The 10208-nt window shown below is 43.6% G+C and overlaps 1 protein-coding gene across 1 annotated transcript in view; it reads left to right on the forward strand.

Annotated features, from left to right (window-relative positions):
- TSPAN15 (tetraspanin 15) overlaps positions 1-10208 on the forward strand; it is a 489817-nt gene that overhangs the window by 79346 nt on the left and 400263 nt on the right. The window lies entirely within an intron of this gene.

Here is a 10208-nt window from a genome sequence, read left to right on the forward strand (position 1 = left end):
GTGTTTCAGTGTAACACGCCTAGCACCCCATTGATGTATTTGTCACCCCATCTTGGTGTTTTGCGTTGCTCGTCACCTCACGGGAGAGGGTCTTCCCTTTCGAAGTCATATATCTTTTGATAATTTTAAGCTGAGTTAGAGCGCGAGACTGGCGAGACTGTAGTAGTGACTGAGTGGCATTTATGTCCAGCACATCTTTTCTTTCCTAGATGTTCTTCGTGTTTCACTGTTGCAGTCATTACATTTGGGTAATCTGTTGGCAGGTTGCACTCAGTCAGCCTGAATATCAAAGTCTTGGTCCTGTGTTGGTTGCTGTCACCCCCTCCCTGACGTCAGGTCGTCAGGGGTATAAAACATGCAGCTGACACCATTTTCTTCAGTCTTTTTTTGCCGCGCGGTGCCCAAAGCAGAAGCAGTTCACAAGTGCCGATCGGCCGACTCCTGAAATTTTTGCATTCGAGTTTCAGAACCGAAGTCTTCAATTAAAGCTAAGTACCTCGTTGGGGAAACCTTTCCTTGCTCCTTACCAATGTCAGTAAAAGTTAAATTGCATTACTTGTGGGAAGCAAATACCTCATAAGGATTTTCATTTGTACTGTATTCCTTGCTTAGGCTCAGATCATAACGTGCCTCGCTGTCGGTTTTCTGCTAGATTTAACCAACGCACTATTAAGTGTCGTTATATCTTTGCTTCAGAATATTTTGGAAACAGATTTAACTACCCTGAAATGTTGTCGGATAGCAATCCGACTACCGGAGTTCACAAAAAACACAAAGAAAAGGACAGAGACCGTCGAGGTCCAAAACCAACGACAAAGCTTCTCCTAAGCCAGTCGCCGGTTCACCGATACTCAGTGAGGAGCTTTTGCAGCCCCTGATACCCGCTACTTTCGAGTCGCAGGCCTCTACCGAGATCCATGTGGAGTCTGGCATGCCACGAGATTCTCAGAGTATTGTACCCATGGATGTCTCTCCCTCAGATGAGTCTTGCGCCGCTGAGCAGGCACCGGCTTCTGAGGGTGTTTTCAGGCCTCAGCATTTCTATATAAAACTGACGCCGGCTTCAAAAACAGACAAAAACAACTTCTAAGGCTAAATGGCTGAAGACTTAATTACCTTGATCAGGGCTTCCCAACCCCCCAACCCCCCCCGATAAGAGGCCTAGGCAAGACACTGATTATGAATCTTCAGATCAGGTTTCTATTTCTTCTGATTCCTCTTCTGATCAGGAGTTTTCTATACCACCCTATGAGGATTCAGATGCAGAGGAATCCATCCCATTTGCATCTCCTCCTGAAGATTATTCTTTTTGAGAAACCTTGCATACTTTGATGGAGCATTTTCATTGGGAGAGTCAAGATTTTTCAGAATCAAAAAAGAGGCTTAGGGATTTCCTTCTTCCTCAGCATTAGGCCTTTGGCCATACCTCCTGTATTAGACATTGTTGATGTGTTTTTGGAATCAAGCATGGCTCCAAATTCCCTACCTCCGGCTCCTAGCAAGCCAGACAGATAGATATTACAGGGTTCCTGACTCCCACAAACTTTTATTCAGAAATCCTGCTGCTGACCCTGAAACTATCTCACAGGATCCCAAAGGTGTAAAGGCCTCAACAGCTAAGAATCCTACCCCCTCTGATAGAGATTCCAGGGTGCTGGATAGATGGGGAAAGAAGGTTTATACGTCTGCAACCTTGGCAATTAGGGCCTTAAACTGCCAGTTTTATATGCTTAAATATCAACAGCATGTTATGGGATTATTGAAACAGAAAATTATGTTGATTTCTGAATGTGTGGAAAATAAAGAATTACAGGAATTATTGCATGCAGCAAAACAGGTTGGAAAGCAATGTGGTTTTGATTCCTTGGAGGTCTCCTGCTGGGCCGCAGTTAAATCTGCCTGATCATGTTAAAGCTAAATTGTTGGATGCACATTTACAGCATGATACTCTGTTTGGTAATAAGGCAGAGGAGGTTTTAAAGAAAATAGACGACAAAGCAAAGTCTATGCAAACTGTAAAAGACTTCTTACAAGTGCAGCCACCAAGATTCAGTAGGCACTGGCCTACAAACAATTGGTTCATAGGTTCATAGGTTCATACTAGGCTATCTGCCCAAGGGCATTTATAAGCCAAGCCCATAGTTATGTGGCTTTCGCCACCCCTTTAGTTTGAATAAAAACTATGCCTATCATTTTGCTGTGCCTCTGTCAAGCAGTGACACTGAAGTAATCCCTGGGGTATATCTGCGATCTCCCATCCATTGGTCAAGATTCCTCTTGAACAAGGCCAGAGAGGTGCTCTGCCTCACATGTACCGGGATTTTGTTCCACAGCATAGGGAGTCTCTGGGTGATGAATCTGTCCCTCCAGCACATTCTATTTATAACCGTGTCAAGGTTTAAGTCTCCCGCCCTTGTGGTTCTGAGGGATCTAGATTTTTTGAGGTGAAGCATATTCATCAAATCTGGGTTTGACATGGCCTTATATGTCAGGCACAGGTCACCTCTGAGCAAGCGGTATGAGACTGAATAGAGCTGGAGTTCTTTCAGTCGGGCAGCATAACACATATTTTTGAGACCCTTTATCCTTTTGGTGAGGAACTTTTGGGGCCTTTCAAGCTGCAGCAGGTGTCTGGTCAGATACATTCGAGCGGGCATTGTACTCAATCATAGGTCTAATGAGTGATTAGTACAGGGGGACGATGACCTCCCTTGATCTAGATGTGAATCCCTTCATGATCAGGTGGGCGATATAGAAGGTTTTCCTAACTACTTTAGCAACATGAGTGTCAAGCGAAGGCTACTGTCAACCTGGGTCCCCAGATCCTGATGACTTTTTCTGTGCTCAGTGGATTGCCACCTATATGGTAGCTAGGGGTAACCTTGTTTTTCCCGAAGGGTATGACTATGCATTTCTTGGCGTTTAACTTCAGGCCATGGCTCTGGCACCAGTTATCCGTTTCTGTGAGGCCCTTCTGGAGGATATCTGTGTCAGATGTGTTTCGACTATGGCCAGTTTGCAGTCATCTGCAAACTTTGTCAGCCATAACCCTCCTGTGTTTGCTTGTACTTCAGAAAAGTAGATGCCGAACAAGAGTGGACCCAGGACTGAGCCCTGTGGGACACCACTTGTGACAGGCTTTGAGTCTAACATGGCTCCAGCAACTCTGACCCTGTGGGTTCTGTCACTTAGCCAGTTTGCAACCCATCTTGTGATGTATGGGTTTACATTCAAGCTGATGAGTTTTTCGATGATACCTGAGTGGGGTATTGTGTTGAAGGCCTTTGCCAGGTCAAGGTAGGCTGTATGGACTGCCTTTCCCTCATCAATGGCCTTGGTGACTGTCTCGAAAAAGTCAACCAAGTTTTTAAGAGGCAGGATCTGCCTTTGACAAAGCCAAACTGGGTTGGATCCAAAGTCTGCAAGTTCCCTATGTCTTTATTTATGAGTTCCATTATGATCCTCTCCATGGCTTTGCAGATAAGGCTTGTCAAGCTAATGGGGCGGTAATTTCCAGGGTCTGTGGAGGCACCGCCATTATGAAGTGGGACCACAGTCGCCGTGCGCCACTCCTTGGGTACGTATCCTGAGGTGAGGCTAAGATTAAACAGCTGTCCTAACTGTGGGTTTAATTCCTCGTTGAGTTCGTGAAGCACACAGCCGGGACACCATCCGGTCCCATGGATGCTGTGTTTTTGCCTTAGTGAGGGCAGTTCTCACCTGGGCGTTGGAGATGTTTGGGGGGCTACAATCCTCTGGAATAGATATCTCTCCTTTTGGGGGGGAGGGGGGGAGAAGTTTGCACTGAACCTGTCAGCCAGTATGTTGGCAATGTGTGTAGGTTCAGTAATTTTCACATCATTTTGAACTAATTCTGAGCATATCTGGGAGTTTCCTCCTAGGTTTCTAACATAGCTAAAGAAGGCCTTATGATTGTCATTAGAGTCCTTGGCAATTTTTCTCTCAAAATTTGCCTTGGATGATTTTATGAGAGCTCTTAGTTTTTTACCTGTAATGATCAAAGGTGTCTTACCTTTCAAGGATTTTGCTCTATCTTGTAGTAGCTTCCTCCTTTTGTTGTAGAGCTTGTTTATGGCTGGGGTCCACCAGACTGGACGCTTGCCTTTGGTACAGAGAGTCTTAGTTTTGTTTGGGATTGCCTGATCCATGCAGTCCTGTAGGTGCTGGTAGAAGGCATTTGTAAGTGATTCAGCGGTTTGAGTAATGTTTACCACTGGCTCAGGGGCCTTAAAGGAGACCACACTAGTTTTTAGAAGTGTGAAATCGGCTTTTGAGAAGTTTTTCACTGTGGTCTTTTTTGTTTCAGGTGGGGGCGGGATGAGGACCTCCAGCGAGATTAGTTTATGATCTGATCTCACCAGTGAGGGGTATACTTCCGGTGTTGAACATTTTGATCCCATGTTCGTGATAATGAGATCAGGTATGTTTTCTCCTCTTGTGGGGATGGTGACTAGTTGTTCCATGGCATTTGAGTTTATGAACTCCAGGAATCTTTGGGTTAGAGTGTTTGGGCTTGAGTAGTGTTCCCAGTCTATATTAGGGTAGTTGAAGTCACCTAGTATGATGGTGTTTGGAGATACATTTATCTCCTCCAATGTTTTCAGGAAGGCCATGTGAGGTTCCTGAGTTTGAGAGGGTGGCCTGTAACATGCTACAAATTGCAGAGCAGTCTTGCCTATGGTTAATTGCACCTGGATGATCTCCGATGCATCGTGCATTGCCAGCAACCTTGAGGTGTGGGTGTCCTTTATGAATATGGACACCCCCCCTCCTTTCTTGGTGTTGTCCGGATTTTGGGGCCGGAACGCATGATATGAGGTGAAACCTGTTAGTGCTGGGGTGCTCTCAGGAGCCTTGAACCAGGTTTCTGTCACAGCACAGACATCTATGTTCTCCATATTGAGAAGGGCCTCGAGTGCGTGCATCTTGAGATTAAGACTTCTGGCATTGAGCAGCATTACCCTTAGTTTTTTTCCTTTTTGTTGTTCTAGGGTGGTAGGTTTAGAATTTGAGCCTTGCCTAAAAAAGGCACTATGGGGTGGCAAGAGCCTTTGCCAATATCCGGAAGCCCAGGGGTGACAGGTGCAAGCCGTCCCTTGCGAAGCAGCGTGGCTTGTCCAGCATGTCATCCCAGGCAGACAGACATTGGATCCCCTTTGAATGACACCAGAATTTAAGCCAATTATTAAAGCTGATCATCTTATCACTGTATTGTGGCATCATTCTAGGTGAAGGTAGGATACTGCTCAAGGTCAGGGTCATACCTGCCTGGGCTACATAATCACAGAGCTCCTCGATGTCCCGTTTCATGTAGTCCAAGGAGGTACGTCTCAGGTCGTTGACACCAGCGTGGACAATGACTGAGTCGTACTTGTACCTGCTGTTGAGAGACCTGAGTGCTTGCGTTATGTGGCGGATTCTAGCGCCCGACAGGCAGCTTACTGTGACCTTCTCCTTACTCAGTCTGGTGAGCGGGATGTCAGTGTGTCTGACTATGGAATCACCAATGACAAGTGTGTCTGGCATTTTGTTTGGCCTTAAGGGCTGTGACTGTTTGACACTCTGGTCCTTTCCTGTAGCCTCACGGGGCAAATCCAGGTGCTCAAAAGGCTTTGGATACCAATCACAGGGGTCTTACAGGTCAAAGCAATGGGGTGCCTCTACCTCCAAATCTGGAGGAAACAAAGTATAAACCCTACAGTAAACAGTCTCAATGACTTCCCTCTGCCATCACCAAGCACTTATCTTTTGGCAGCCCCCTTAGGGGGAAAACTAGCACTTCATGTTCAAAATTGGCAGTTAATAACCCAGGACAAGTGGGTATTAAACATAGTATCCCAGGGATACAGAATTCATTTCCATACCTTGCCAATTCCAAACGGTTGGCCAGATCTGCCACAAAATCAATGGGCAGAAGCTCAGAAACAAGTTACATCCCTCATGGATATGGGAGCTATTCAGCCAGTACCAGAGCAGGAAAAAGGACAAGGATTTTACTCAAGACTGTCTTGGTACCCAGAAAAGACAATGCCTGGCACCCAATACTGGATTTATCGATTTTGAACACATTCTTGGACATCCCAAAATTAAAAAAAAAAGACTTTGCAACAGCTTCTGCCTATGCTGGGCAAGAACGCTTGGCTAGTGACTCTAGACTTAAAAGAGGCATACCTGCATATCCCAATAAGGGAATCGTGCAGAAGATACCTCCGCTTCAAGACTGGTTTTATGCATTACCAATTCTGTGCACTGCCCTTTGGCTTATCTACTGCGCCCAGGGTCTTTACAAAGTGCCTGGCACCAGTAACTGCATTCTGCAGACAAAGAAGCATGCAAATGTGTCCTTATCTGGACGATTGTCTCATTCAAGCCGAGGACAAAGACACTCATCTTCAACATCTGGCATTTGTAAAAAGGCTTCTAGCATGCCTAGGGTACACCATAAACAAAAAGAAATCACAACTGGTACCCTCTCAAATAATTACATTCCTGGGTGCAAACTTGAATACAACTGCCCAGATGGCTTACCTTACGCCAGACAAACAAAGGCAACTGACAACATACTTCAAACAAGTGGCAACAAAAACCCAGTTATCTGCAAGACAAATTCTGCAGGCTTTGGCAACAAAAAGCCAGTTATCTGCAAGACAAATTCTGCAGGCTTTGGGGTTCATGGCATCCTGCATTCTACTAATTCCATATGCCAGACTGCATATGAGGAAACTACAGTGGTATCTAAAAAGTTTATGGAGTCAACATTGTCACAGTCTGGAAACAATGATTCCTCTCATTCCCTGCCTACACCAGGAGTTTCTTTGGTGGGCAAAGACATGTCACCAGAACATGGGACAGTCTTTCACTCTACCCCCTGCCACCCAAACCCTAACTACAGATGCATCAGACTATGCTTGGGGGGGCCCACCTGGCAGGGAGATGCATTCAGGGATATGGAGCCCAGAACAAATGCATCTGCATATCAACCAGAAAGAGATGTTAGCTGTTCAGAATGCCCTGACAGCCTTCAAGGACTTACTTCATCCAGGACAACTACTGATAAAGACGGACAACACCACGGTTATGTGGTACATAAACAAGCAGAGGATACACATTTCTACCCACTTTGCAGACTAGCCATGGCATTGTGGGACACAACCTTGACTTACCAAGTACATATTCAAGCTCAGTTCCTGCCAGGAAAACAAAATACTCTGGCAGACGACCTAAGCAGAAATCTCATGGACCATCACGAATGGAAACTGGATCCACAAGTCTTCAGCATGATAACAGAGAAATGGGGGAGCCCGGACATAGATCTATTTGCCTCTCCCCAGAATTATCAACTGGACAAATTCTGCACAAGGACTTATCACAGACAAGCATGGAAAGTGGATGCCCCATCAGTCTACGCCTTTCTTCCTCTGCCTCTTCTTCCCAAGGTCTTACTAAAGGTCAGACAGGAAAAAACAAAAATGATCCTAATTGCCCCGGACTGGCCTCGCCAGCACTGATGCCCAGTTCTAAGAAATATGTCTCAACTCCCTCCTTGGTACTTGCCTCAAATACCTCATCTACTGTCTCAGCAGAACAATCAAATTCTGCACAATCAGCTCCAAACTCTGAACCTGACAGCATGGCTGATCATGTAATTATTCAAACAACATGTCTCAGTAAATCTGTGATGGATGTCATTTTGGAAGCCAGAAGGTCTAGTACTAGAAAATCTGATAAGTGGAAGAGATTCTGTGCTTGGAACCAAGCACAAGGGACTGACACAGCAAAGCCAAATATTCCTCAAATTTTACAGTACTTGACTGAGATGCTTGACAAGGGCCTATCTTTTTCATCAATAAAAATGAAAACAAAGGTACAGGACGGCACAATGAGTCCTCAGCTGGAACAGGTGACAGTTTATTAAAAAGAACAACGCTGATGATCCACAACAAATGTAATAAAGGATATAATAAGAACAATAATCCAAAACGTGGTCGACAGTTAAGCGCTTTCATCTGGCTATGCAGACTTCCTCAGAACTGCCATAACAAGTATAACTTCCTTTTTATATTAAATTTTGGCGCCAACCATTATTCAAACTCTTAAAAAGATATCTACCTAATTCTGGGTGAACTGCAACTATAGTGTAGACAATAAATACTAAACTAAAACTATTCATACGAACCATATAAACCAAACATATATACATAAATATACTGTAAACATCACATGCATATATCTGAATATTATAATATTTAAATAAAGTTGTCATATAAAAACTTCATCTATAGACTAAATAATCTTCCTTAAAATTACTAAAAATCACAATTAATCACATTTGAGGGCTACATAATTTAAACGCGTACATGAATTAATTCAGTATGTAATAATAATAAATTCCATAATAAAACATAAATCTTCCGAGTATTAATAAATACTAGCATTTGAAAATGAATGCAAATGAATGTGATAAATTATTAATAATTAATTAATTAATATAATATTTAAATATTTAATGATTAAATAAATGTATTTATTTTAAAATTTAATATAAAAAGAAAGTTGTACTTATTATGGCAGTTCTGAGGAAGTCTGCATAGCCAGATGAAAGCGCTTAACTGTCGACCACGTTTTGGATTATTGTTCTTATTATATCCTTTATTACATTTGTTGTGGATCATCAGCGTTGTTCTTTTTAATAAACTGTCACCTGTTCCAGCTGAGGACTCGTTGTGCCGTCCTGTACCTTTGTTTTCATTACGTTGTTGCTGTGCTGTGAGTTTTTCATCAATAAAAAAACATGCCTCTGCCATTTCGGCTCATTACAAGACAGAGCCTCACATCTTTTCTCATCCTCTGCTAAAACAGTATCTTAGAGGGGCCAAAAATTTAAGGCCTCCCAGAAGATCACCAACTCCTGCATAGGACCTCAATTTTGTGTTTTAAAGCTCACCCTGCCTCCATTTGAACCAGCAGCTACTGCGGATAAAGTTTTTATCTTGGAAAACAGCTTTCCTTCTGGCAATCACTGCAGCAAGAAGGGTTTCAGAACTACAGGCCCTCATGGCTGTGGAGCCTTTTATTACATTTTACCCAGACAGGGTGTCCCTTGGGACCAATCCCTCCTTTATGCCTAAGGTGGTATCCAGTGTGGCTGTTAACCAAACTATTCACCTGCCAACTTTTTATCCAAGTCCAAAGAACAAGGGGGAGTGGATTCTGCATTCCTTGGACGTACACAGCCAACTAAGATTCTACTTAAACAGGACCAAATCTCTAAGAAAGTCTGAGCAGCTACTGGTGGCATTTGCTGCAGGATCAGAGGGAAAGGTTATTTCAAAGCAGACTATTTCAAAGTGGATAAGCCACTGCATTCGTTTCTGCTATTTGCATCATGGTAAACTGGTGCCCAAGGGAATCGGGTCACATTCTACCAGGGCTGCATCTACCTCGGTAGCTTTTCTCAGAGGGGTGCTAACCAAAGACATTCTAGAAGCTGCTACTTGGAGCTCTGTTCATACTTTTACAAAGCATTATCATTTGCCTCTCTTCTCTAAGTCCAGAGCAGGCTTTGCCACTGCAGTTCTGCAGGGCCTTCTAGCCACTGCTAATGCTGTTTAGTTCCAGCATCCCACTCCTAATGCTGTTTAGTTCCAGCCTCCCATCCATAGCTTTGGGATTCTACCCAAATGTAATGCTGCAACAGTGAAACACAAATTTCATAGTACAGTTGTGTACACTTACCATAAATGTAGATGTTCAAGTGTATTTACTGTTGCAATCCGGGTTACCCACCCGCCATCCCCCTTTTTTCTAGAAATTCTCTTTCCTTCACTATATTCTACAGCCTTTGTGGTGTATTTGCTTTTAGATGAAGGTAAAGTTTATGTTGTTACAATTGCATTTATATATATATATATATATATATATATATATATATATATATATATTTGCTCCCCATTTGGGGGGCACCTGACATCTGGGGCACAAAAACTTAAAGAAAATTGTGTCTGCTGCATGTTTTATATCCCTGATGACCTGACGTCATGGAAGAGGAGACGGCAGCCGTTGCAGGACCCAAGACTTTGATATTCAGGCCAACTGAGGGCAACCTGCCAGCAGATTACCCAATTGTAATGACTGCAACAGTGAATACACTCTAACATCTACAACTGTACTTTTTCTCTCCACTCTGT

This window comes from Protopterus annectens, chromosome 14.part0 (assembly GCF_019279795.1).
Source record: "Protopterus annectens isolate FY-2018-M chromosome 14.part0, PAN1.0, whole genome shotgun sequence".
NCBI classification, from domain to species: Eukaryota; Metazoa; Chordata; order Ceratodontiformes; family Protopteridae; genus Protopterus; species Protopterus annectens.